At 35.2% G+C, this 27,141-nt stretch overlaps 1 pseudogene; it reads right to left on the reverse strand.

Moving 5' to 3' along the window:
• Positions 1-2,666: 2,666 nt before the first annotated feature.
• On the reverse strand, positions 2,667-24,840 carry LOC110704396 (annotated as a pseudogene).
• Between the last annotated feature and the right edge of the window lie 2,301 nt (positions 24,841-27,141).

Genomic DNA, 27,141 nt, shown 5'->3' on the forward strand with positions numbered 1-27,141 from the left:
TGCTTTGGTTGTCATATGTATTAGTACGATAATCTAATTCCTTCAACATTAAGTTCTCGAGATGCTAAACACAAGCATTTACAAGGGAGGAGGAGAGGGATCGATACATTGAAAACATGTTGGTTACTCGAATTCGTTGATATTTTGCACAACCCCAAGACATGTTACCCTTGGAAACTATTGGCATCATGACGCCTTTACACAATGGGGTTAGAATAAAATTAAAGTCAAGTAGAACTCACAACTCAGTGGCCACATAACCCCTTTGAAATTAAAGAGGACGAATTTATTCCCCAGGAAAAGAATTCTCTATGCTTTTTGTGCTGGAAAAAAAGACGCAAAGATGTTCCTTCACTAAGCAAACTTATAATTTGAACAAACCGCTTCCCACCGCTTTCTTTCTCCTAGGTTCTCTGTACCCACCGCTTCCCCACCGCTCACGCCTGCTCGCAGGCGAACTGGGTTAGCTAGGTCTCACTGCTTCCCGTTCGCCGGTGAGCCTCAACCCTCCTTTCGTACAGGGTCGCTAGGGTGTTCCTTCCGCCTGCAACCCCGATCTTTATAGGTGTTTTGTTCTCCTTTTCTTTGTTTACTACTAGTTCAGTTTTCCTTTTCAGTTCTTGGTTTTCCTTAAGTTGGGTTGTGCTATTTATATGCCCTTGTTTAGTTTCCTGTTCTTGTTTTTAATTCCTTTATTATATGCTCTTATTTTCTCTCTCTGTTCATGGGTTAGTTTTTTTTTCCTTTTCTCTGATCTTTTAATGTCTTTGTTAGATTTTGCCTCTTTTATTGATTTCTTTTTCTTGGGTTAGTTTTCCACTTTTAATTAGAGTTATTGGAGTTTTATTTTGTTCAGTTCGAGAGGATCTTCTTTTGATTTGTAGAAGCCGTCGTTGAGTGGTTGTATATGGTGGAGTTTCCTCCTCCTTGAGTTGTATGTTGTTTCTGTTTAGTTTTTTAGGCTCTTAGTTTAGTTTTTTAAGTCTTAATACGGAGTTTTTTCTATCCTTTATTTCTTTTCATCTTCGTGATGATTTCAAAGATGAAAGTATTTTCCACCTTCTTTCCTCTATGGATAATCCTGGTAATGTTGTTGTTCGTTCCTCGGAGTTCAAAGAGCAAGGGAACTCCTTGTCTAAGGCTAGCAACTTTAAACTCGCCTTTTCTAAGTATGAGTTGGCTAGTAAGTTGTTGTGTTTTACTATGCTGTGTTTAGTGGAAGCTTTTTCTTCGTTTTGATCTTTGGCATTTGCTTTGCATCTCAATCTTGCGGCTTGTGCTTTGAAGCTTCTTGATTATTCTGCTGTTGTCAAGCTTTGTCCATTTGTGTTAGAGTTTGGTTCCTGCCATATTAAAGCTCTTTATAGAAGAGCCTCTGCATATCAGAATTGGGCAAGCTTCGTTCCGCTAGAAAGGATCTGGTTAAGGCCACTAAGGGTGATCCTAATAATTTAGAGGTGTTAAGAAAATTACATTGTGTTGAGGGTTTGTTACAAGATGTGTCTTTGGTCGATCTGAAACAGAAGGGTAAGATGGTCCGGTTTGTTACCCAAGTGGAGTCGACTCTCATGTTCCCGATAATTGTCAGGTCAAAAGGGATTGTTGTATTGCGGATATGACTGCTCCGATTGCTGAATTTCCGTGTAGTGAGTTAAGTTCGGCTGTTGTTTCGGAGCCGGTTTTATTGCCTAGTTCCTCTGGTGGTAATAAGGATTGTAATCTCTCACCACCGATTTTAGAGAGTGTTGATATAGAATGTGATTTCCAATCGGATTCATTTAGTAATGGCAGGAGTGGTAAGTATGTACCACCTTTTCGTCAGAATGAAGTCCCTCGTATGCATGAGTTTGTTTCTCGAAATGGTTCAAGATTATCGCTTCGGCTTTCTTCCTCAAATTTGCAGCAAGTTAAGCAAGGCAATGCCATTCTTTTCTACCATTCCAACTCTATGTCTTTAATGTCTATTCGGATTCGTCCGAGTAAAACTTCTATCCAGACAGAGGTCCTTCAAGATGTAACTTCTAGGGAAGCAGAGAACTCTACTTCTACTTCAGTTAAGTTTAAGTTTCCAGGTGGATTGGAGTAACAGGCGGTGTCCACTTCAGAGTTCCTGTCAGCTCCCATTTCGCAGTCCACGTATGCTCCGGTTTTGCAATCATACCCGGAGAAGGTTATCTCCTCTGTTACGACAGAGGCCTCCCACGATGTGAAGTCCAGTGTAGCGATGTCATCTACCTTACGTATCCTGTGATGAGGAGCGGCAGACGGTGCCCATAACAGAGTCTCAGCCAGTTCCCATTTTGCAGCAATCATCCTTAGGTGCTCTAGTGGTGCACAACAGTTCGGAGTGCATGACTGCCCTTTATGATGTTGATAGTCATATGGGAGGGATGAATTCACAGGAATTTGTGGGAAAAGTCTATTTGTCATCCTCGGTTTAGGAAAATGAGTTCTTTGGTGGATCAACCTAGTTCAACACCAGATTGCAAGGTGGTTTGTGTGGGTACAAAGCGTGATCATGGGCCTAGTATGGACTTCAAGTACCCCAACTTGACTCGAATAATGTTTGCTCGCAAGTGTCTCTTCGGTGTTTTTGCATAATGTAGTTTGTTGGTAGTTTTTGTTTTGTGTATTTCGTTATTAGTACTCTGTCAAAAAAAAAAAAAAAAAAAATGGGACCCCACGATAAAATTTGTCCCAATTTTCATTCTCTGATAGCATAATATTGGTACCAAATTTTCCTTTCATGAAGATCTTTCTGGCAATCTTGCCTACATACCAATAACAACCAGATAGTGTGCTAGTAGCTCTAACATACAGAGATACAATTCTACGAAAAAGAAACCTTCCTATTTCACCAAACATATTCTATGGTTTAAAGGATGATCATTCTCATGTCAAAATTTAGTGCACCAAATATATTGATACTCAAGGTGCAAATCTCAGCTCAACAGCTATAATTCATAAAACAAGGAGCAAAGCGCTATCATTTGAAGATAAATAGGCTCTTCTCGGATGATGTCATCTTCTTTGCAGCAGCACTTCCAACAATCCTCTCCAGCTAAACAAGAAATCAAATAAAGTCAATCAGATTATGAATAGGCAGCAGAGTGAGAATTAAACACGAGAATGACAGAAAACAGCCCTGCAAAAGCATAGCTCATAACTATTGATTAGCCCCAGTGACTGGGGTTTTTCCGAAAGTATACAGGGTTCGACTAGTTAGATATTAATGGAAAATTAGTTTTATACAGTACATGAAGAGTCAGATTTGCTCTAGTGAGTTCAGTCTTCAGACCCTGTGACAATAATGTTGATTAAGATTGTGAAAATATAGCTGGTTAAGATTTTCTCATTTTCCTATGAGAAACTTAAATATTGCTTCAGGTTATGAAAAAAAAAATACTGGTACTCAATTATTGTTGGTTAAGATCTTGGACACTTCACAAAATGAGATTTATTGTATACTTGTATGATACTCACGTGTCAAATCTGATAAGAATATTTCTTGTTTTCTGAATGACCAGCAATATGGTATTCAACAAACTGAAGGGTATGAGTAAAATCCTCTGCATACTTTGAATACAAGGAGGTGGCAAGAATGCAAGATGCTTACCCGTAGCTGATCAAAACGCGAAAAGAGTACTGTACAAGTCATGTTATGGGATCCTTCTTCAAGCATATTGAGAACCTGAAAATTATACCGGATCAATACCATGGACTCAGGGAGGTTTCTTTTTTGTATTCGGGGTCGGGGTTATAGAGTAGATCATACAAAACTGTTTATCAAAAAATTAACCCCTAAAATCAAAAGAAAACTTCCAATCAATTAAGATACACTGACCTCAGGGTAAAACTCTTTCCTCTCTGGAAGAGAATAGATAATTAGATTCTGGATGCCGTGGATCTACAAATCAAAGGTTCAATAGAGATATCAGTATGGGGAAAGTAAGGAAACTATTGTATGAAGAACATATTTTGATCCCACATAGAATAGTATGAGTATGCTAAGATACTTCATCCCTCTTTGTATAGTGTTTTCTTATGGTAAGTTCAGCAGGTGTTAGTGATCTTCCTAATAGTGTTTTCTAATAAATCTAGTATTGCACACTCAATCCCTAAACAAACAGAATTTACCTTGTAACGATGGTAAAAGTGGGCTCTCTCAGTGTAGAGCATGATCTTTCGCTGTCCCTTAATGAACCAATTTCTTGCACGAGATATATCACTTTGTTTTGTATACCTAACCACCACCATAAAGTATTGTTAATAGAACTCTCAATGCATCTCTAGATCATGATTCATGTTCCAAAGACTCAATATCCAAAGACAGTCATTTGTTACAGCCCTTGAAGAACTTACTCGCCCAACAGGCAGAAAGATGCATTTTGTGACTTCAAGAAATTCCGGATACGAACAAATTCAAAGTAAGAGCTTATAAATAGCATAATTCCACCCTGTAAAATATTTTTGACGAAAGAATGTAGGTAAGGTAACTAGTCACTTGTGCAATGACATGTACAGAAGTTAACAAATTATTCACTTGATCAACACAAAGAAAAAAAAAAAAGAAGAAGAAGCTAGATACAAAACAAGAGTCAATATACCTGAATGGAATCTTTTATCTTCGGAAATATCTGCAAGAATAAGATGAAACTCAAATTAAACTTGAATAGTACAATAAGAAAATGAAAAAGACAAAACTACTTCCTGCCATGAATTAAACTTGAATAGTACAATAAGAAAATGAAATAGATATTGATACTTAAATTTTTTACCAGCATCCTCCATAAATTTACTTAAACGCTAGATGCCATAATACATCAAATATCAGGGGCAACTACACAAACAGCTTATGCGGGGTGGGGGGGGGGGGGATCAGACTTAGTATTTCGCAATAAAAAGGGGTGAAGTCTTGACTAGCCTGAGTTGGAAAACGAGTTGCTTGCTGCAGATTGATGTTCTTTGTTTATTTACATGTTTTTGCCAAAACTTGGTATCACAATTCACAAATACCTGGTGCAAGCATGCAACACAATAGGAATATCCTAGCATCCTGTTAAGCATAGTAGCTGCTTCTATTTCCAACAAATAAGTATTATCTCATAAGCTAAACTCACCAATAAACCCCCTTTCCTGATTTGTATAACAGTACAATAACACCCATTTCACGAAGGTATTAGTTAATAACTGAGCCATGCTCGGTTTTCATAATTAAACTAACATCTGAATTCAATGCAAGCTTTAATTGACTAATAACCAATAAGATCCTTGTTTACATCTGTGATGCAATCATTCATTAAAAGCCTTGATATGTTTAGGAGGGAAACCTGATGTAGTGGCTTCCACTTTAATATAGTATAGACAACCTCTCCCAAGTAAATCATCATTTATTTTTCAGATGATCTTTTTTTTTTTTTCACTTAGGTACAGTTAAAAATAATGCATCGCAAAGATTCAAACCTTATTGATAAAGTAATTTAAACGAGCATCGTCAGCTTCCACTATGGAATCAGTATCGAAGCGCTCATAAACCTACAAAAAAAAAATAAAAAAAATAAAAAAAATTGTGATGATCATAGATGCTGAAAAAATATCAGTGAGTTATGTAATACTAAAGGAATGGTCATGAGCCGCAAACAATCTGACAATCATAATGCATGAAGGCATAATATATTTACATAAAGTAAGGATAAATTCATACTTCCTCCGTTTTTTTACTTGACCCGCTTTGACTTTTACACTATTCACTACCCCTCCTTTGACCATCTTTTGTGAATAATACGTAAGGAAAAACATATTCATGTGGGATCTTTTTGAATTCGTCTCAATAAGTATTATCATAATATATAACTATTATATTTTTTACTTATGGAAAAATTATTGATCGTTAAAGTTTTGCATTGGCAAGTGTGATAAAAGAAACGGGTCAAGTAAAAAAGAACAGAGGAAGTATATGAGTGTGATGACTGTTAAGCCCACATCACAGCATCCCAAGCAAAAGGTAGTAAACAATGAGTTCTTGTTGGATAAATTGAAATAAAGACATCTTCCTTAGACATGCAAGAGAATCAGGCTCAGGGAGCTTAAGAAAAAATTATGATCATGTACACAGTAATATCAATGACAAGGGAGCAACCTGAAACATAAGGTGAACTGCAACAACTTGTAAGAGAGGGTTAACTATAATACTGAGAAGAGCACTGGTATTTAATTTGTGTAAAAGTAGGCACAATACAAGGAAGAGAATTACAAAAAGAAGGATCAAGTTATTTAGTTTTCAATAGGAAAAAAAAAATTATGAAGAAGGAAACCATAGTTAAAAATAAGAGAATTACAAGAAAAGCATTCCAATCACAAATAAACATCCCAAAGAAAAGATATCGGTAAGCACTGGAATACTGGATGATGCAGACCATTAAGAGACCGCAAACATCATGAGATTCCAAACAACCTCTACCACATAAAGTGGATTATACGGCCCTCCAATCAATTCTGAAGATCAATTTTGTTCGGTCATCTCGAAACCAACCCATTTCACCTGGATAAGGACAATTCAAGAAGCAGAGCACAGACAAAGCAACCCCTTTAACCCAAAAAGCCAATCCATAAAGCACCACATGTCAATGAAGAACCATAGGTTCAATTCAAATCCAAAATGCATACACATACAAGATACCAAAGATAACCAAACCAAAGACAATTATTTAATGTATCTAAAATAACTTCATATACGTATAAGTCAATAAACCCTATCTTAATTTTAGAGATAAGAAAAATAAAAACATCCACTTATGAAGAAAATGTATCCCATTTTCACTATCCAAAGCCTCAAACTTTGACAGAAACACAAGAAAAACGCTTTAGAGTCCTCATATAGAGTGCAAATGGTGCAATATGATATAGCCATAAGGTCTTTGGTAAGCGTCTAACACTGACACAACATAGACATGTGTGGAAATTAATGAGACACATTTACCTTTATCCTCTAATATCACTTGGTCCTTCAATACGAAATTTTATCAAGAATTTCCTGTTTCAAAACAAATCAATCAATCAAAGCCTTAATCCATAAGTGGGATGGGGTCGGCTACATCAACCGATTTTTTTAAAAGCATCAGGTAGATTATTTTATACAGTCAATGCAATTTTTATAAATACAAAACTAATCCATCTTATATTAATATTACCATATTCTTAACAAGTAAAAAAGTGATTACAATGTCTTATAATTTGATACAGAGGGCATGGACGCATGGTTGACAAATTTTGCTTGATTGTATTAATATTGCTATCATCGTATAAGAAATTCAAAAAAACTTATCCCATCATCCAATAATAAGCATTCTTGGATGTTATATTGGCACTTCCAAGAAGTGGCTTTAGACAAAATTTTGAATCCATATTGAACAGAGCCAAGACAGAGCCTGGAGCCTTTAAGTTAGAGAAACACACCTTAGGGGGAAGGAAGCATCACATTAGGTCAGGTGTCTATGAAAAATATGCACCCTTTAGATTAGATTTAGATAAAGATTTATATAACATGATGGAAATTAAGATGTTAAGCTAAGGTTACGAATAAAATGACTCTACCTTCCCCTCAAAGTTAAGGCAATGACGATTGAACAAAAGCATTTATGTCTGCAATATATCATATAAATCAAAATTACCATCACAGAAATTGATATGTATTCAGACATCGCAATATCACATACATGAAAGATAATCAAATGTGTATATACTTAATAAGAAAAAGTATAAATAAAAAATATATATAATATATTAAAACCCTACAATCTAGAAGATTACTAAGCCAACACAACAATAGGCCACACTTAAAACAACTTGGTGTAGTGATGACCCTTGAAAAGCTGGGCTCACTTATCAGCTTTTCATATGGTGACTTTCTTCATAGAATTTATAATGGATGAGTTTAGATCTTAATGAGGGGACAAATGAAGCAATTTGTAACCATGAAATTGGATAAAGGCTCCGTTACCAAAGGCCATTCTAAAGATATTTATCATCATCCCCATCTGAAACCAAAACCCCTGACTCTTAAGAGTCTTAACAACTGACCCCTTGGCCTAAAAACCGCCACCCTTCCCAAGCCCTACAACTTCAAGTCCCAAACCGCCTAACCTAGCCAAGGTCCTCTCCACCTCAACCTATCATACAACTCTGGCCCCCACCTCACTCCTACAAGTTACCAACAAGATCTAATAAGTGCTCAAAAGGTTTTAATAAAATATCTGATTAACATAGCACATAAAATACCGGAGTAGAATTAGAGAGCTGAAGAAACACCATTACCTGGATTCAAATAAGAACTCAACATAATTGTTTGTCAATAAAACTGTGCATGTGCAACCAGGTACCTAAACATGGGAGGAAACCCAATTGCAAAATTAAATACTTGCACAGTAGGTAAAGACTCTTGCTCATTAACGATCCTCAAGTGCATACTATAAAACTTGACGTCTAGTAAACAACTCTGACTATGAGCTTGTAAAATTGCCACCTATTAACCTATAAGAAAGATATGATGATAAATTAATAAAAGTATAAAACAATAATCGTTAGGTTACCATTGTCTGATACGCATGATATCACCACCATGTTGTTTAGAAGGCAGGAGATTCAGATGTTCAACAACTGTATTTACATGGGACCAGTTCTGCATATATGTACGACAAAATGAGAGAGAGAGAGAGAGAGAGAGAGGAGGCGAAGTGATGAATTGATGTCATGTTACCAAACAAAGGCATATACCTGCATAGATATTACATCAGCATGATCTACGACTAGAATCTGCCCATGAAGACAAACACCAAATATTATTTTTGGCACCCACTGGATAACTATTAGAAGAATGAATCAAAGTACTGAAAATTTGTTTGAAAAATTACCTCTATTGAAGAAAGATAGTCAACATCTTTTTCTTTGTTTGCCTCAGCTTCCCCAATTTTCTGACAAACAAAAATTGCAGTCCTTCACTCATACATTATAATAAGATAAAACATGATTTAAACCCTTCATGCTGGAGTGTTAGACAACCCAAATATAAATTGAACAGCCTCCAAGCACTCACAAAACTAAAATTGCATTGGATAAGTATGCTTACAGTAATCAATCCAAGAGGTGAGGCAACAATCATGTCTGAAGAATAGAAGTCACTGTACAACCTTATACTCTTTCTGGCAAAGAAAATAATTTGCAAGCTTAGAAAACTAAAATCAACCTTGGGACACGAGCAAAAAATATGAAGATATGTAGTATATTCTGCTTAACAATCTCTAAATGAAGACCACAAATCTCTTTATCACAGAAAAACAATGGCTATTGTACATCACATATCAACAGCAATCTGAAATTAATAAGTTCAACCAACCAAAGTATAAACAATTAGAACCAACTTTTCATCCAAACATATTCATGATTTTAATTCCAGCAGAAACTTCCTTAAAAAGCTACAAGTGATTCTTAGTTGGGAAAAGACGATTTGGCCCTAGTTCAAAAGGCATAGAATGAATTTTTTTTTTAAAAAAGGCAGGTTCTCAAGTAATTTCAAAATTCAAAGTAACCGGTTTAAAGCCCATATAATATATCTCAAAAAATAAATAAATAAATGAAGTTCAAAAATTTATATAAAAATATAAAAAAAATATTTAACGTGTTCAGCATTTAATAGAGTGGAATTTTGTTTCTATTACTTGTCTTTGTAGATACACTTGTTATCATTGTGCTATTCACCAGCAAGATTATATTGTTTCGTGACATTGCAACCTCCCCCCCCCCCCCCCACAAACCCCCCAAGGGTTTACTCTGGTATAGGCGTGATACGGATCAACCCCTTCTTCTTGCGCCAAAGATCTTACCCTTTCCGGCCAGAATGATTGGGAAAGATCAACAAAATTGGAATTTGAACCGCTCACAGTAACAGTAGTAGTAGCGTAAAGGCCGTAAGTCGGGGAGCGCAACCCCCCAGGTTCCAGACCCAGGAGTCGGTCTAGTTCGCCACAAGGGATGAAAGCAGGGCCCCTCGGGAATAGGAATAGGCGGCGGCTTAACACTGTTTTTTTCTTTTCAAAAAAAAGACTAATAAAAGTAAAATCAGAGTTTTACCCGATAGAAAACCCAATACTTCTGATCCTAGAAAACGTCCGAAAAAACCCAATTCCTACAGTGATGAATATAAGCGCAATTGAAATTCCCGGGGAGTTATACATTTGTGTATTGATAAGACCATTCAACAACCGGATTTGAAAGTTCACCCTTACCCTATAGTATAGTAGACTTTCTTTTCCCCTCAATAAGCGCTATAGAAGAGCGAATAAGCCTATACGCGATAGGCGAGAGGCTTTACCGCGAGAAGAGCCCAAATGCCCCCCGCTCGTTTAGTAACATCTAGCAAAATACATGCCAACAACATTCCGTTCACTTACGCAACATTGAGCTCTTCCTTCTTCTTTCCTGTGCCGCACAAACCAAACAAGCTAAAGCTTGCCTGGTTGGTACAATCAAAAGGGTCAAAGTTCGTTAGCTGAACCAGTTGTTCCTGCTTCTACCACTCACTCGCATGGGGGTGAAGGGGGGTTTACATACAACTGAGGCAAAGTGACCTGACCCCTATCTATCGTCGTGGAAGCTGTTTCTAGGAAAGATTATGGTTCTCGGGTATCTAATCAATTAATCCCCCAAACCGTATGGAATTATTATAGCAGGTTGGTCTAGTAATTATAGGGGGCGGTCGTTCGGTCGCCTGACCACCCTCTCTTCTTCTCTTCATGTATGTGGGCTGATGCTTGTCCCTTTCGTGATATGGGACCTGTGTCTGCCATGCGAAGCGCAAACCGTTTTTTAATCAAATTATGATATGATTTGGTCGTTCGGAAGAGATTCTCTGAAAGCGTCCCTCGCCCAGGACATCGAGCGAGTTCCCTATTCGTCCTGGTCCCGGACAAGGTGATCGTCAAAAGGCAGTGCTCCGAACCGCTAGGCAGGAGGGCGAGAGCTCATTAACCACCCTTGGGAGTAGGATTCCGGCCATAACATAATGGACAGATCCAAGACGTACTCCTACAAGTAAAAGGTTGGATCTGTGAGGTTGGTTATATATGTATATCGATATGTCGTTTGCTGCTAAATAGTAGATATTCTCAATGGCACCTCCTATAGGACTTCCATTCCAGACTGAAACTTTCCTTTGGAAAAGAAAGGCTGTCGTCGGGGCAATCTCTTTTTTGAGGCGTGTAGCTACCTTACCCTTACAGCCATCGGCATATCTGCTTCTGCTTTTTCACACCACAACTCTAACGTCCTGTGGTTACCGGATGATGGGAATAACAGAAATTTTTTAATGAGCACGAAATGTCTCAGACGGAGAGAAAAATGGATTCCTCGAAGGCTACTTTTTGGTTTTTTCTGTTTCTTCGGATGATATGATGGGTCAATCATTTCCTTTATTAGTTCCAACGGTGGCAGCTGCGGAATCTGCTAACCCACTTGCTAGACATAGCCTCCAAATCCTCCTTTTGAAGTTGAGCAATCTTCCCCCCTTCCTTGACCATGGGGGCTTTTCTTGCTTGTTTAGTAAAGTCACGCTTTTCATTTTGTTAGGAGTAGGTTGTTATAAAATTGATAGAACCTAAAATGGATGAAACACCAGATAGATGAAGACTAAAAATTGCTAAATCAACAGCTCCCGCATCCAACTAAGTCTTTGACCAGGGAACGGGATAATTCCCACTACCGCTGGCAGGCCAGCCGGGCCGTGAGCGCGGTGGGAACGGGCTTCCCAAAAAGCCAACTCCAATTCCCTGTATGTTCAGACTAAACATACCAATAGTCACATAGGTCAGCGAAGCGTGAGCGGGCGCGGCTTACGACACAGGAGCGGGATTCTCTAAAAAGCCAAGGTCGTGAGTGGCCAAGAGGGCCCACTTGGAGACTTGGGATCTCAGCAGAAAATGCGAAGGTTGCTTCAGGAGAATACAAAAAAGTAATAAGAGAAGCGCACAGACCAATCAATCGTATCGATCGTATTCTTGAATTTGGAATGAAAAGAAAATTCTACCATCTTACCCAAAAACGACTCGGAGCCCAAAGAAAGTTCAGTCTACGCCCCTGCATCTAGCATTGGGTAGACCTCATACAATAACTGTCCTAGCTCTACCCTATCTTTTGTTTCATTTGACCACTCTTTCGTCTAAGGATGCCTAACCGCCGGCCCTACGCGCCGGGGACGAAGCATAGAGGTTACTTTAGCCTGTTGACTTAATTTAGTCCATTTTTTTTTTTTATCCGACGTTAATAGCAGGTCTAATTCCGCGATAAAAGAGCTCTGTTTCCAAACAGATTTGTCCCGGCTTTGGTCTCTGGTTTGATGGTTGTACGTGCTAAAAATCCGGTACATTCCGTTTTGTTTCCCATCCCAGTCTTTCGCAACACTTTCATACATTCATTCAAGTTAGTAAGAGAGGCCGTGATATATTCTTATATTGACGTCATCTAGTAGAGAAAACTAACAAAAAATAATTTAAAGTTAAACCTGCGGAGAACTATAGGACAAAAAAATGATATGAAAGTTAGAGCAATACCTGATACTAATAATCTTTTTGTACCATAACCACCATAATTATTTTTTTCTACATGTCAAGCACAGCTTTACCTATATTTAAGTAGAACGAAATGCCTTTACATCCATATGGTAATATAACACAAACATTTCAAGCTATAATCTACTAAAAATTCAAGGTTTTCGACCAAATCATATTATGGTGATTTTAGGGCATGATTCTAGTGGAAATATGATGAAAATTGGGTAATTTGTTTTTATGAAAGCATTTGGGGGTGTTTTAGATATTTAAGGCCGTAAATCAACCACAAAATAAATCTAGAGATGAAACTTGAAAGTACCATATATAGTCAGTGCAAACAAGAACTCAATATTACTTCACAAAGCAACTAATATATTAACTAAGGAAACAGCACTAGCCCAAGCTCTCTAGGATGTAACATCTAGAGCACTTAGAATCAATACAAAGACAGCAGGACATGTACAAAAGTCAAAACATAAATTAATAAATACATAATTAAAAAAAAATAAAAATTACACCTAAAAAGCACCTCTATTTTAGAGAATTGTCATATCATTCTGTGCACCCTCTGCATATGCTTTGGTTATATTTTGCAGCCTTATAGATTCTAAAATTGAACTTGGAGAAGGGAGATGCTACTATAGAATTAAGACAATCAAAGAGATAAAAACAAGATCAAAATACCTAGTAAACTTTATCCCAACCATAAAATGGTCATTATTATTAGCACCAAAAAGTGCCTGATAGTCAGAAGGTTTTGAAGGTTTCTTGAGCTTTGATTCCTTAGCCTCGATATCACCCTCATCTTCTTCATCAGCTCCAAAGTCCTTGTTGAACCGATCCATATAATCCACATTGACCTAACAATGAGAAGATCTCTCAGAGCACATTATAGTTAACTTCTCTGTTTTTACAAACACATAGCATAGCCAACTAGAAAAATCAAATTCTAGATCCTAGCCTAGAGTTAGGAATTTAGCATAGCCAACTAATACTTCCTCCATTCTCTAACAATCAACTAATCAAACAATTTTTATTCTGCACTATTCATGATGTTTTCTTACTAAGATACAAAATACTATAAATGTTATTATGTAAATATCATTGGGTTGGTCTCAATGCATATTTACAAAATATCAACTTTAACAATTTTTACTAAAAGAATTTTAAATGCTTCCTATACTGAATCATAAGGGGAGGCATAGAAATTAAGAAAGTGGGTAAAAGGAAAGCAGGTCAATAAAGGTGGGCATGGGCTGTGCCATGTAGGCCCATGCGCCATGTAATCGTGCCTTGTGCTCAAGTGGTTCGTGCCTAGAACAGGCCAAGACATAGTCATGTCATATCGGGCTCATGCCAGTCTTCCATAAACAGAGCCCATGCACGACCTAACCCACGTGTCGGGTCATGCCAATGGGCACCCTTAATAAATGCTATATAATTGGTAAAGTAGTTAGAAGAAAAGCAGGCCGGCACGTGTGGCCAGGTTCATGCTAAATTTTGAAAATAATTTACATGCATAGCTCATGGCCCACTAGCGTACCTCTCATGTCATTACTACCTACAAACTTTTCTTGTTCCGTATTATTCATTCAATCATCGTATAAAATATCGAAAGATACAAACAGGATTTTGTATCAAATCTCTTGAAGATCAGACAAGTCTCTTTGATTTTACCTTAAAGTACTTTGACATTTAAAGGTCCATAAAAGCTAAGGATGATGATGATGTTGCTAAGTTGATAAAATTTATATGAAGTTAACGAGACAACTTCTCACAACTAGCCCATTTGCTACATTTATGTGAAAATTTGTGACCATTCTATTCTATTAGCTAAGGATGATGATGATGTTGCTAAATTGATAAAATCAAAGTTAACTAGACAACTTCTCATAACTAGCCCATTCGCTAAATTTGTGTGAAATCTTGCGACCATTCTATTCTATTAGTTGCAAAAGAAACATGTGCTTATTTAATAGTGAAGCTTCCAAGAAGATGGTGACGTTGAAAAACTTCTTGTTAGTTGGTAATTTGATCAACTGCTTGGTAAGGAAATCCAATTATTTATGAGGGTACAAACTCTTGAAATAACATCTCGGAGCAACTCAAAATCAGTGAGCATCTGCTATTTCTAGGTCTTATCACATCTTGAGAAGTGCCTATTCTGCAGCCAGCTTATCCTCCCTCCACCCCCACCCCCACCCCCACCCCAGCAGATAATTGACAATACCTCTAACAATTGCATTATGTATATGAACATGTATCAGTGTACTACTTCTGTGCCCATACTATAGTAACATAAGATCAGCAAAACCTGAGCCCAATGTAACATATGAGAATACTAAAGTATAATCTGAAACCTTATGTGCTGAAGGCGTCAATTGTATAAGTCTTCTCACAAAACGAAGAGCAATGCTTGCTAGAGGCAGCAGTATCAGCACCTAGTATAAGCAAGATTAAAAATAGCAGATGTCAAAAAAAAAAAATCCATAATATGTAATTACTAATAAAGAATAAAAAATTTGAGAAAGAAACATAATGATCCCACAATTTAAGGGTCAAGGATAAAATTTTAAAGCAAAGATTTCACAAGAGAATTTTTTTTTTTTTTTTTTTTTTTTTTTTTGTGTTTTTGAAGAAAAATCACAAGAGAAATTCAGTTGTCAAGAGTTCAGCTAAAGGCTGTTAGTAGTCTTAATACTGAAAGCTTCTAAATTATGTTAATGTACCAAGAAGCTCCGTCTTGCCTATTTCGGCTACAGAACACATCTAAAACACAGATAAATATAAATCATAGATTGCAAGTACATAGTCAATTTTCCATCTGCTACAAATGAAACTTAGAAGCTTAACAGTTTCAGATATAATCTTTGAGATATAGAGCTGTGGTCAATCTTGTTCTTTTTCTTAACATGTTTTTTTTTTTTTTTGCCTCATTCTGCATAAATGTCACTTCAAAGATAAAGGTAGGCTCATATAAGACCAAGTAAAATAAGATTAAAAAGAAGCTATTTTAATTAAATTTAAAGATTAAAAAAAAAAAAAAAAAAAAGAAAAGAAAAAAGAAGGCATCCAATACAGGGGCAACTAAAAAACAAACAATCACAACAGTTCCCATGCAAATAGGAAACTGATCTAGGTCAGAAAACTCAGATTTACACCTACAGTAAACTTTGCTCAACATCACATTCAGTAGTTCTTCATTTAATAGTGAATTATTGATAAATTGGCTGAATATAGAAAGTAAAGGTTTAAGAATGCAAATACTTACTTTTGGCCGAGTAAAGCCTTGATCAAGGAAACTATCACTAGTTATGACTACCTCTCTAGCAGTTTCCTGATTCTTGGATAATTTCGCATCATTTTTAGAGATAATATCCTTTGTTTTGAAAACATGATTAAGCTGAACAGAAAAGGGCACAAGCAGAAACACAATGTCACAGAATTTGTGTTAAAAAATTTCATAAAAAAACAAAAATGATGTTCATAGTCAATAAATGGAGACTTGAGAGGATCACTAACCGAATGCATGATATAGGCATCCATGATACTTGAGTCTTCATCTGATCCCTTTTGATAGAAGGGTTTCTTGTGATGGTGGAGTATATCTCTATAGCTATTGCCTAGATAGCAAGCACATTATGCAGCAAATAAATAACTATGCAAGGTAACATACTACCATTCTAATACACTAGTAGGGAGAAACTTAAACTATAAGCATTCCAAACATCTTTTTATCATTTATAGAAATGATTAACAGAGAGAGTCAAGAATATTTCAAAGCAACAGTAGAAAATTGGAGAAAAATGATAATAACATATCTTCGAGGGACAACTTTCATGGAAAGAGTTGACATAATTGTCACTAAGGTCTACATGTGCTTCACTGCTTCTAACATGTGCTCATGCATAGAAGAAGAAAAAATGAATCGGTTTTTATCGTTACTAACAATAAAAGTTATTGTAGCAAACTAGCAACGAAATCCAAGGAGGGTAGGAAAGACAAAAGGCAAGTGTGGGGTTTGTGAAAGTAAAAGTAAGAAAGAGAGTGAAAGAGGTGGGGGTGGTATAAGAAAAAAGAGGAAAGAGACTTTGGGTGGGGTAATAAGGTGAGGATAAAAGTTAAATAAAATTAGAAACAAAAAAATATAATTAACAAGAAAACAAATGAAAACAGTACAACCAACAAAGAAAACAAATTATTCTTATAAAATTGTGAAATAAGATACCATTCAAACACCGAATGACACATGTTTTAGTCACAAATCCAAACTAAATATCTTTTGAGATGTTTAAGAAATGCGTTGACAGTAGTCCAAAGGGCTATGGGTTGCAAAACCAATAATGCTCACACATAAAATTAAGGGACAGAGATTGCTACACGAAGATGGACAAGCCTTTTCCACAGAAACACAGCTTTCCAAGGAATGCAAAATTTCAAAGTCAATAATTAAAATCAGTGCTCACCAATGGTATGGCTTATAACTTTCATCCAATCGTAAAGTAAATACAAACATTTTTTCTTTGATTCAAATATTCAGTCAGCCCTGCTTCACTTGATACTAGTTGGGCACTTCATGAGGTTAACTTTTATGTACCATTAAATACATTGAAGACATTTTCCGTTCTGGTGTTACAATTTTTTATGATTGTTTTCAAAGGCATGAGGTGCACAGAGTCAATATGGGTCCCTAAATCCAAGGAATAAATGAGAGGTGAAGCAGTGTGCCTTGGCTAATCAAAAAGCTACTATCTGCAATAATATAATGTATGTCATTTTAAAACACCTTATTTGGAAAAGCTCAATAATATCCATATTACCATACCATATCTAAATTAACCAAGAATTATTAATTGTTACATTTTTAGGGGGGGTGGAAACGCACCACCATTACTACTTTAATAGGCATCTGGACATGCCTCTTACACGAAAGTACCTTGAAGCTCCCTAGAAAAAATCATCCTCTGGATTTGCATCTTACTGCTTTAGGCACACCTAACTCATGCATTTAACAAACTAAAAGTACCCGATGAAATCTTCAGAATCTAATCTTTACAATTTTTTTTTGTTTTTTATTTTTTATTTTTTTTTGGGGGGTGGGGAGGTGGGAGGGCTTAATTAATTTATATTATACACACCACAGTAATAACATTTACAGTAGAGTCATCTCAGCTCAACAACTACAACCCACTCCCCCCGACAAAAATAAATAAATAAATAAATAAGACACCTTCCTGACCAACAATAAATAACATATTTGTACAAAGGGATGAAGATAAAATTTGTGCATCATATAGGATTCACTTACAAAGAGAGAAAAACATTCTTTGCTTTGAAGACTGAAAATCAATGCCCCCAGATTTGTTGTAGACCTCCAACCAGTGCTTGTATAGCTTTAATTTGACACCGTAAGGAGCAGTGGCAACGGAATCCTAAAACATTTCGCAAATCAATGTTAAGGTCCAAAACCCTGCTGAACACACTTATACTTTTTGACAGAGTTACCATCTTATGCTCTCTTAATTGTAGATATGTGATAACAGCGACTAATTTTGTTTTCAAGAAAACAAGAGGGAAGAGCATAAAATCCAGAATGATCAGTAAAGCAGTGTCTTCCAAGAAAAAGATATTATCCCTTCGTTTTTTTTTAAGTGCATTACTTTGACTATCACAGAGTATAAGTAAAATAAAATGGCTCTGTAAAAGCCACACTACCCTTTTACCGCCCAAGCCATTTTGTTTTACTTACATGCCATCTGAGCCATTTTCATTTTCATTTTACAAATACGAAATCTACCCCTAATTGCTTTTCCCAATCTGGTTATTCAGTCTTAAAACATGAGACAGTGTAAAAGGGTAAGGACGTGAATTTTAGTAGGTTATTTAGATCAACCAGCAACATTTCCGCATCAAAGTTGGAGCACAAAAGATATTGATAAGAGGATGAGCAAGTACCTTCAGAAAACTATCTCCAGTGCCCATCCATACACAATTGCTTGATTCTAAAGCAGGCATATTCCATCTATACTTCCATTTCCTCGTTAACAATTTTTCAATGTCTTCTGCTGACAATTTGTGGGTTATATGAATACCAAAGTTACTGCATGAGTAACCCCCAGACAAATATATCAACACTAAAGCATCACAAAACAATATAAACTCACTCCAATTTTAAAGCTATTTGACCTGCAACACTCAATGGCAATTATCACACATTTATATTCAAGCCTTTCCACTTCAAACAATTCTGATTAGGAGTAGACATAATGCCAAGGTCAAAATAAAAAATAGAAAACAGCATGAAAATTCTGTTGTAAAAAGAAGAGAATGTCATTTTGATTTAGATTTATCTTCCACTTCAACAGCTTCAACATCACAACAAGCTTCATATACGAATATTCCAGAATTGCATTCACCAAGTATTACATGTTAAGAAAAAGGATAGAATTTTTCACACTTATCTACAACCAAAGAGAAACAACTTTGAAATATTCCTCCATAATATAATCTGACCAATTAACTAACTTTTCTATCTTATTTGCCTCTTAAAATATCAATGAATTATTAGTTTTCTCTTAGGAAACCAGGGTACTATTACTTGCCAGTTCTAAAATATAAAGCAATAACAAAAACCTCTCACTAACTTTTTCATAAAACTAAAAATTATTATTTATATAAAATAAAATAAAAGGGGGGGGGGGGGGGAGGGGGTGGAGCAAAAGTGAAAAGAAAATAATGCATGATCAAGTTTTGTACATACACTGTTAGTTTGTAATGATTTTTAAAGTATGTATATTATCTTTGGCTTTGAGATGAACTAGAAAGACCCTCGGCAATGTCTTCTTCTAATCCATTCTCTGCATCTGAGAAATCATCATCTACTATTACGTCAGTAGGCTCATCATCACTCGATGTAATGGCATCACCCTTCCCACTGTTTCTGTCAATGTTATCATCAGAGCCTAAAAGCAAGGGAACAAGAAAGCATGGGAAAAAACCAACTGATTAGTGCAACGAACTGTACTCCAAGACAACAACAGCAGCAGGAAAGAATAAACAAAAGTACATAACCAATTTCAAAACAGCCAATCCACATCTTGTAATAGCAATTTCACAAACACAATGCCTTCCAACAGACAATAAGACACTAGTGTGATATCAGAATCTAGCAAAGGATGCTCTAGAGTCCAACTGTCCAGGGTTCCTCCAAAAAGCCAATCAGGCACTTGTTAGTTGTTTACCAACCATTGACCAGGGGGTATAAAAGAGACAAAGACCTGGGCTTCCAAGTACTGTCGGTCCAAGCTAGTGCATCCCATGCATTCCATTGGAGATTTTACCTACTTAAATCATTAGTAGCCAAAAGGGGGTCAAACTCTAGCAGGAAACAATAAGAGTCATGTTCAACACTAAGAGTTGTTCTTGAACACCAAATTACTGAAACCCAGATTTACTCCTCCTACTCCTTTGGATAAACAAAAACTGCCCCAGATTCACAAGATAATCTCTACTCTCTTACCCATATCTTACCAATGAAAATTCGACTACCACAAAAAAACAGGCTCCTTTGCAGAAATTCTTTCATCTGGTATAGCATACATTGCCAGAGCTACAAAATTTGTAGCGCAAATCTTAAAAGAATGTTTAGCTTAACCTTTACTAGTTTTTGGCCTTCTCAAAACTTGGTTCAATTGTAACCTGTGAATTACTGCTGTTATAAATCCCATGTAACTGTTAAAAATACCATTTAAATCATCTAAAGGCTAAACTAGAAACAATAAATAACTGAATGGTACAAGTAGCGCCACCCCCCCCCCCCTTTCCTTAAATCAAAAGGCTACAAAAGTCTCATTTCCAATTTTATTGTTACTGTTGTGATTATCTTCAGCATTTTTAGGGATTGTTCACCTTATTTTCACTTATTTCAAGTGTAATAAGTTCAGTTAAGTTCAGTTAAGTTCAGTAAGTTCAGATAAATTCAGTTCACATTTAATTAGTTCTGATAAGAGTTACCCAAATACAAATTACAACTAAAATAAGTTTTAATAAGGTCTAATAAGTTCAGATAAGTTCATATTAGTTAAGATAATGAAAATCAGGTGAATAGAACACACCCTAGTTAGCAAATTATATTACAATTCCGCACAACCACTTTCATAAAATTGCTTGCACTTTAAATTTCTAGGCATTGACACCAGTTAATGGGTAAAGTTGTGCAAATAACCTCTACAAAGATGTTTATGCAAATATAAATATTTACAGAAGATAATTTTGACCCAAAAATGTCTTTGTTAAATGAGTTATGTACCATTAATGGTATTAAGTTTAGCTTGATTTTTCTTCTGACTCTATTTTGAGTTCATTAACATTTCTTCCATTAAATCTCAACCTTTTTCTCACAAGAAAATTCCATTTGAAACGTATTCAATGTTTAGAGTTCTAAAGACTGCTCTTTGCCATATAATATTTGCCTTACATTCTAAAATGAATTCATAATTCAAAAGGTTGATCCTATTAGGAATTTTTTTTTTATAAGGATAGAATATTTACATATGAGCAGCAGATTATTAAAAAAAAAAAATAGAGGAATCTTTCCTCATAGTAGCAAGAACAAAATACAAATTTGCCCAGTTTCTTTAAAATTCCCCCACATAATAATAAATAAATAAAAAGGCCACTATTGCCTTGGCCCACAAAAATGCTACTTAAGTAATTCTATCCCAAATCAAGTCACTAATTAGCAAAGTTCCTGAGAACACAAACATTCCATTCCAACAACTAAATAAAAATCACCACAAAAAGATAACGTCACAACATCTTCTCCTTTGATCTTCCAAAACCCACAATACAAAATTGCAGGACTCCACAAAAACAGTATACCCAATACTCCCCGTGGACAGAGGGGGAAAAAAAAAAAGCCTCCTCCATATTCATTGCCATCTTACATGAGCAAGACTCACTTTACGCACAGCACAGCATGCACACATCCGGCAATATAGCCAACCTTGGTCTTCTTTGGTGCATATCATTAGTGTTAATCATACCCAACATCAAAGTCCACACAAAAGATCCCACCTTAAGAGAAACTTTAGCCCTTCCAAATAAATTTATCAACAGGCAGAGATGATACATTGGAGACTTGATGCTAGTCAATTAAGTCATTAGTTCAAAACTTCTTTCATAAAGATCCTTATCCAAACCCCACCTATGGCAACATGAACTTTTATGGTTTTACCAGCATCTTGAGAGACAAGAAGGCAAAATTCTACACAATCAAAGTAGAATGACAAAAAGGCATAAGCCTCCATTTGGTATTTAGTATGTCATTCCAAGCAACTCCTTTATAGCTAACAGGACTTCTAATCCAGCATTGACCACAAAATTCAACTTAGCTATTATTAAGTCTTAACTCCTTGTTGCACACCAATAACCTAAGGAAATCTAGTTATGAGCAAAATCTAATTACGTCTGATAATGTTCAAACGCACATGGCTCAATTCCTAACCAGTTAAGACAGGTTGAAACATTGTTTTCAAAATTCCAAAAGGCCCTGCCATTGAACACCACCACTCTTTTGATCATCAACATGAACCAGTAAAAACCTACAAAAATAAGCATTAATGATTACTGAAAGAAGTATACCAAACAAATTGAGAACAAGTTACCGTTGAAATCATCCTCTTCATCTTCCTCGTCATCACTCTCTTCTTCAGAATCACCTCCCTTTATACTTTTCTTTCTCTACATGATATTGAAGCACCAACACATCAATATAATAAAATCCAAATTGTTTTCTTATAAATATCAAGATAACAAAATTCTTCATACAAACCCCCCCCCCTTTTCTTCTTCAGAATCACCTCCCTTTATATTTTGTCTTTCTCTACATCATATCAATATAACATCCAAATATTTTCTTCTAAATATCATGATAACAAAATTCTTCATCCCCCCCCCCCCCCTTCTCACCTTGGTCAACAAGTAGTAAGGTAATTTTAACTTTTTACGAGAGCCTCTTTAGGCTTAAATATACTACCAACATTTCGAGATAATAGTTACACTTTCCTTTTAATTACTTTTAAAATACTTCCCCGTTCATTTTTAGTTGACAGTTTTTTTTTTAAGACGTTTACCAACATATAAGTTAAACAATTAATATATCTATATCAACGAGTAAAAATTATAAAAAGGGTTGGTTTTATGAAAACAGACAGTAGACAATTCTAAAAAGATCCCATATGACTATGTTTTATCATAACTATAAATCACAAAATTAGTCAAAGTAGAGTCCATAAATAGTGTCAAAATGAGTCAACTGAAAAAGAACGAAGGAAGTAGTTGTTAGATTTTCACTTTTTATATTTTGGGATATATGGCTCACATTTTGTTATTACTTCTTTCTAAACGTTTGGCTAACTTTTATTAGCTTATTGCTCTTTTTCTACAACATTCCACTACTATACATTAATCTATTATTCTTTTCTTACAATATTACAGTTTTTTCACTTCACCCTCTTACTTTTCTAATGGTTCTATTGAAAAGTGAAGTGTAACCATTATTTCAAAGCAGGAGTAATTTCGTAGAATGGCATAAAAAGGGGATGATATTCAGAATTGTCCGCCCAATGAAATATTAAACATATAACTCATGTAATGAAATACTACTCCAAAATATTAACATGTAAAGGTAGTTGTCCAAACTGTGAGCCCAATGTACCTAATGCAGGGTAGGAATAAACCAGCTCTAGAAAGTAGAAACTGCAAACAACAGTCAACCAGCATTGTATTGTTGAAAATAAAAGCATAGACCAACAGCTTTCCATAATAAATACAAAATGGGGACTGCTGGCCATAGAAAAAATATAATCAATTACCTTTTCTGATGCACCTCAACACGTGAATTGCTAGTCGTTTTTAGTTTCTTTAGTAGATTATCAAAAACAGAAGGCTCGCTTGGGGCTCTATTTCCTCCTCTTCCTCTTCCTCTTCCTCTTCATCTTCATCATCATCTTCCTCCTCTTCTTCATTGTATTCATTTTCTTCCTCTACATCCTCTTCTACATCATCTTCAAAAGTTGTAGTCTTCACATGCTTCTTGTATCTATCATCTGATTCCAAATTGATTAACAAGCACAAAAAGTTGTAAGCAACATGAAAAAGTGTTTGTTTGGAGGGAAAAAAATTTCTTGGAAAGCATTTTCCTTTTTCCCGTAATAAACCAAACAAAGAAAACTAATTTACAATTGTTTTTTTTGTCTTTAAATAAATGTTTCTATGAAAAGTAATTTTCCAATCTCCATTGAAAATGTTTTCCGTCAAACCAAACGAAGCTGAAGTATTATGGGGATAACAAGCTGGAAAAGTCATCACATAATGGAGGCAGTTTGAGCAATGGTTGAAACACGCATTTGGTTCCATTTCAAGAAAAATACAATTCTCTATAACAGAAACAAAGTAAGCAGTTCTAACCTAGAAATCCAGGATATTTGTTTCTAGCATCAATAGGTTCGGCTCGACGACTCTTCTTACTAATAGTTCCAGTACCCTTGAGCTTGGTATATGGTCTTCGACCTGAGAAACCACTCAAAATAAATCAGAAACCGCCTGCACTTCTCTTTAGCCTTTCACAGTGTATACACTATACAAGAAGTGTCAATAAATTCAAATTTCTGAAATTACAAACCAGATTTCCAAGAGACATTATACAACAAGAATACATAGAACGTATTGTGTGACGATGAGTACCTTGACTCCTGTTAAATCGTTTGGCCATTAATCACTGATTGCAAGCCTAGATAAGATAAAAGAGCCAAACTTAGGACATACAAAGTAACTAACAAATACGAAAACTCTTCCATTTTAAAGTAATGGGGACATTCAGGCCCGTCCCTGAGGCAGGGCAGGGAAAAGAGATTTGATTTCATATTGAATTATCTCGAAAAATACATAATTTTAGGGATACTTGATTCAATAATCAAATTACGCTCATAATTTTCTTTTCTTTTGGATATGATGTTTCATAATCTAAGAATTTACGAACCCTAAACTTAAAGCACTGAAATTAAATTAGGTTAGATCAAATATAAACCCTAGATTGTGAAATTGATGTGATGATAACTACAACAAACAACTTACCTTAGAAGCTGCTTCAATGGGGGATACACGAATTAGATTCAATGGAGAACGTTGAGTGCACTTCAATGAAATAACTGAGAGAGGTAGGAAATAGGAATGGAGGCCTTTAAAAGCCATGACCCGCCATAGTTTATAATATGGGTTATATCCGTCCGATAAATAAATAAATGTGACGGGTCTTTATATGATCGTCTAATTATGAGACAGGTGGGCTTTATAAAGGTTTTATGTAAACATGTTTTAAATATTTCTATACACCAAAGCTTAAACCAATTCTTCGTAAGTTTTTAAGAATTTTTTTAAAAAAAGTTAGCTGAAATTACATTAATTAAACTGAGTTTACAACAAACAAAAAGACAATAAGTAACATAAGTTACTATTGGCATAAGAAGCCCTTACACAATATCAATTAAGGTCATTAACGATATTTAACTTTTAGCTATTACAACGAGTGAAGACAACGCAAATAAGGCTTACCAATATACATTTAAACATGTGATGAGACTATTGATAGAACGAGAGAAGTCAATGATGATGTTTCGTGTTGTGCAAGGTATTTTCTAACATACATTTAAAAGTCTATGAATGTTGCTGAAATGACGGAGACAACCCAAAATCAGCATGTCTTACTCTAAGGGACCCCAATAATTTAAATGGATAAAATCCTCTTGAGATCTATGCTTCATACATGTCAATCACATTTCTTTGTGATCTGACAAAATCATATCTTATATTCCCTCCATCCCATTAAAAACCCTTCCCAGCCAGCTACCATCCTTTCTCTCCTTAGACCCAACCCCCAGCCAGACCGAAATTCGACCGCCTCCCCTAGCAACCGATAACAGCCGGTCGGCCCTTCCCTACCCCTAAAAACACTCGGGCGACCCACCTACACCATCAAAACCACCCCCTACCCCCATCCCTAAAATAGCCCCTCCCTTCTCAGGTCGATGAAATCGCCCCTTCTCCCTTCCCTTGTTGTTGAAACGTCCGGTTTTTTTAGCTCCCTCAATTGGAGATTATTGCCAAGAAATTAAATGTAGTTGTGTTACTTTAGGTTTTTGTGGTAGATTTTTTCTTACAAATAAAATAAATAAATAAATGGTAGTTAGTTGTTCTCCAAGTAGTCATTATAATGGTAGTTGTTGGTAAAATTTTCTTAATTTTCACAAAATTACCCTATATCTAAAGTATAATACTCTCTTCTTCACTTTTTATTGGATACGTTTTGACTTTTACACTTTTGTCAATACACCTATTTGATTATTATTCATTACATACTTTTTAAAATTTAACGATTGAATATTAATAGAGCATTCGTTGAGACGAATCAAACATGATCACATACAACTCTTTTACTTTTGTGAGTAAAATTTGAAGATCGTCTAATACTTCCTTTATCCTAAAATACATGACACAATCAACATTGCACACATGTCAATGCACTACTTTGAATTTATTTGTATATAATTAAATATTATGAAAATTATTTTAAAATTATATTTTGAAACTTTATATATATACCTATTTAATAACATATTTTATGATAAAATATGTTTTTATTATGTTAGTAAAAAATTATGATCAAAACTAATACATGAATAGTGAAAAAAGTCTAACGTCTCATGTATTTTGGGACGAAGGGAGCATTATGAATAATGTTTAAAATCTAAATATAACCAATAAAGAGAAACGGATGAAATATTATGAATAATATTTAAAATATGATAATAACCAATAAAAAGAAACGGAGGGGTACCCTACAAATTTTTTTAAAATCATCCTAAAGTTTTTGTCAAAAAAAAAGGGAAATTGTACATGGTGGCCTCATGGTTTTGAGTTTTCTACGTGAAAGACGAAATTTTTTTCAGCTCCTTTTAGTGGCACAAAGGTTTAGTAAAATTGACCATAGTGACCTTTTTTAGGTTTATGGTTAACTTTTTTAGTTAAATGGGTTAACCTTTGGATTTTTTTATAAAAAAATTATTTAAATTTTATTTTAAAATAATAAAATAAAAAAAAAAAACAAAAAAAATTCCCAAATGCGTTTTTTGTTTTTTTTTTAAATTTTGTTATTATAAAATATAATTTAAATAATTTTTTAAATTATTTAAATTATATTTAAAATATTTTGTTTTTTAAATTTTTTTTTATTATTTTAAAATATAATTTAAATAATTTTTTAGTAAAAAAAATTAAAGGTTAACCATTTTAACTAAAAAGGTTAGCCATAAACCTTAAAAAGGTCACTATGGATAACTTTTCTAAACCTTGGTGCCACTAAAGAGAGCTGAAAAAAACTTCGTCTTCCACATAGAATACTCAAAACCATGAGGCCACCATGTAGATTTTCAAAAAAAAAAAAAACATCCTTAAAAATTGAAATACTTTTTTTTTTCTTTTTTGA

Source organism: Chenopodium quinoa, unplaced genomic scaffold (genome assembly GCF_001683475.1).
Source record: "Chenopodium quinoa cultivar QQ74 unplaced genomic scaffold, ASM168347v1, whole genome shotgun sequence".
Taxonomy (NCBI): Eukaryota; Viridiplantae; Streptophyta; class Magnoliopsida; order Caryophyllales; family Amaranthaceae; genus Chenopodium; species Chenopodium quinoa.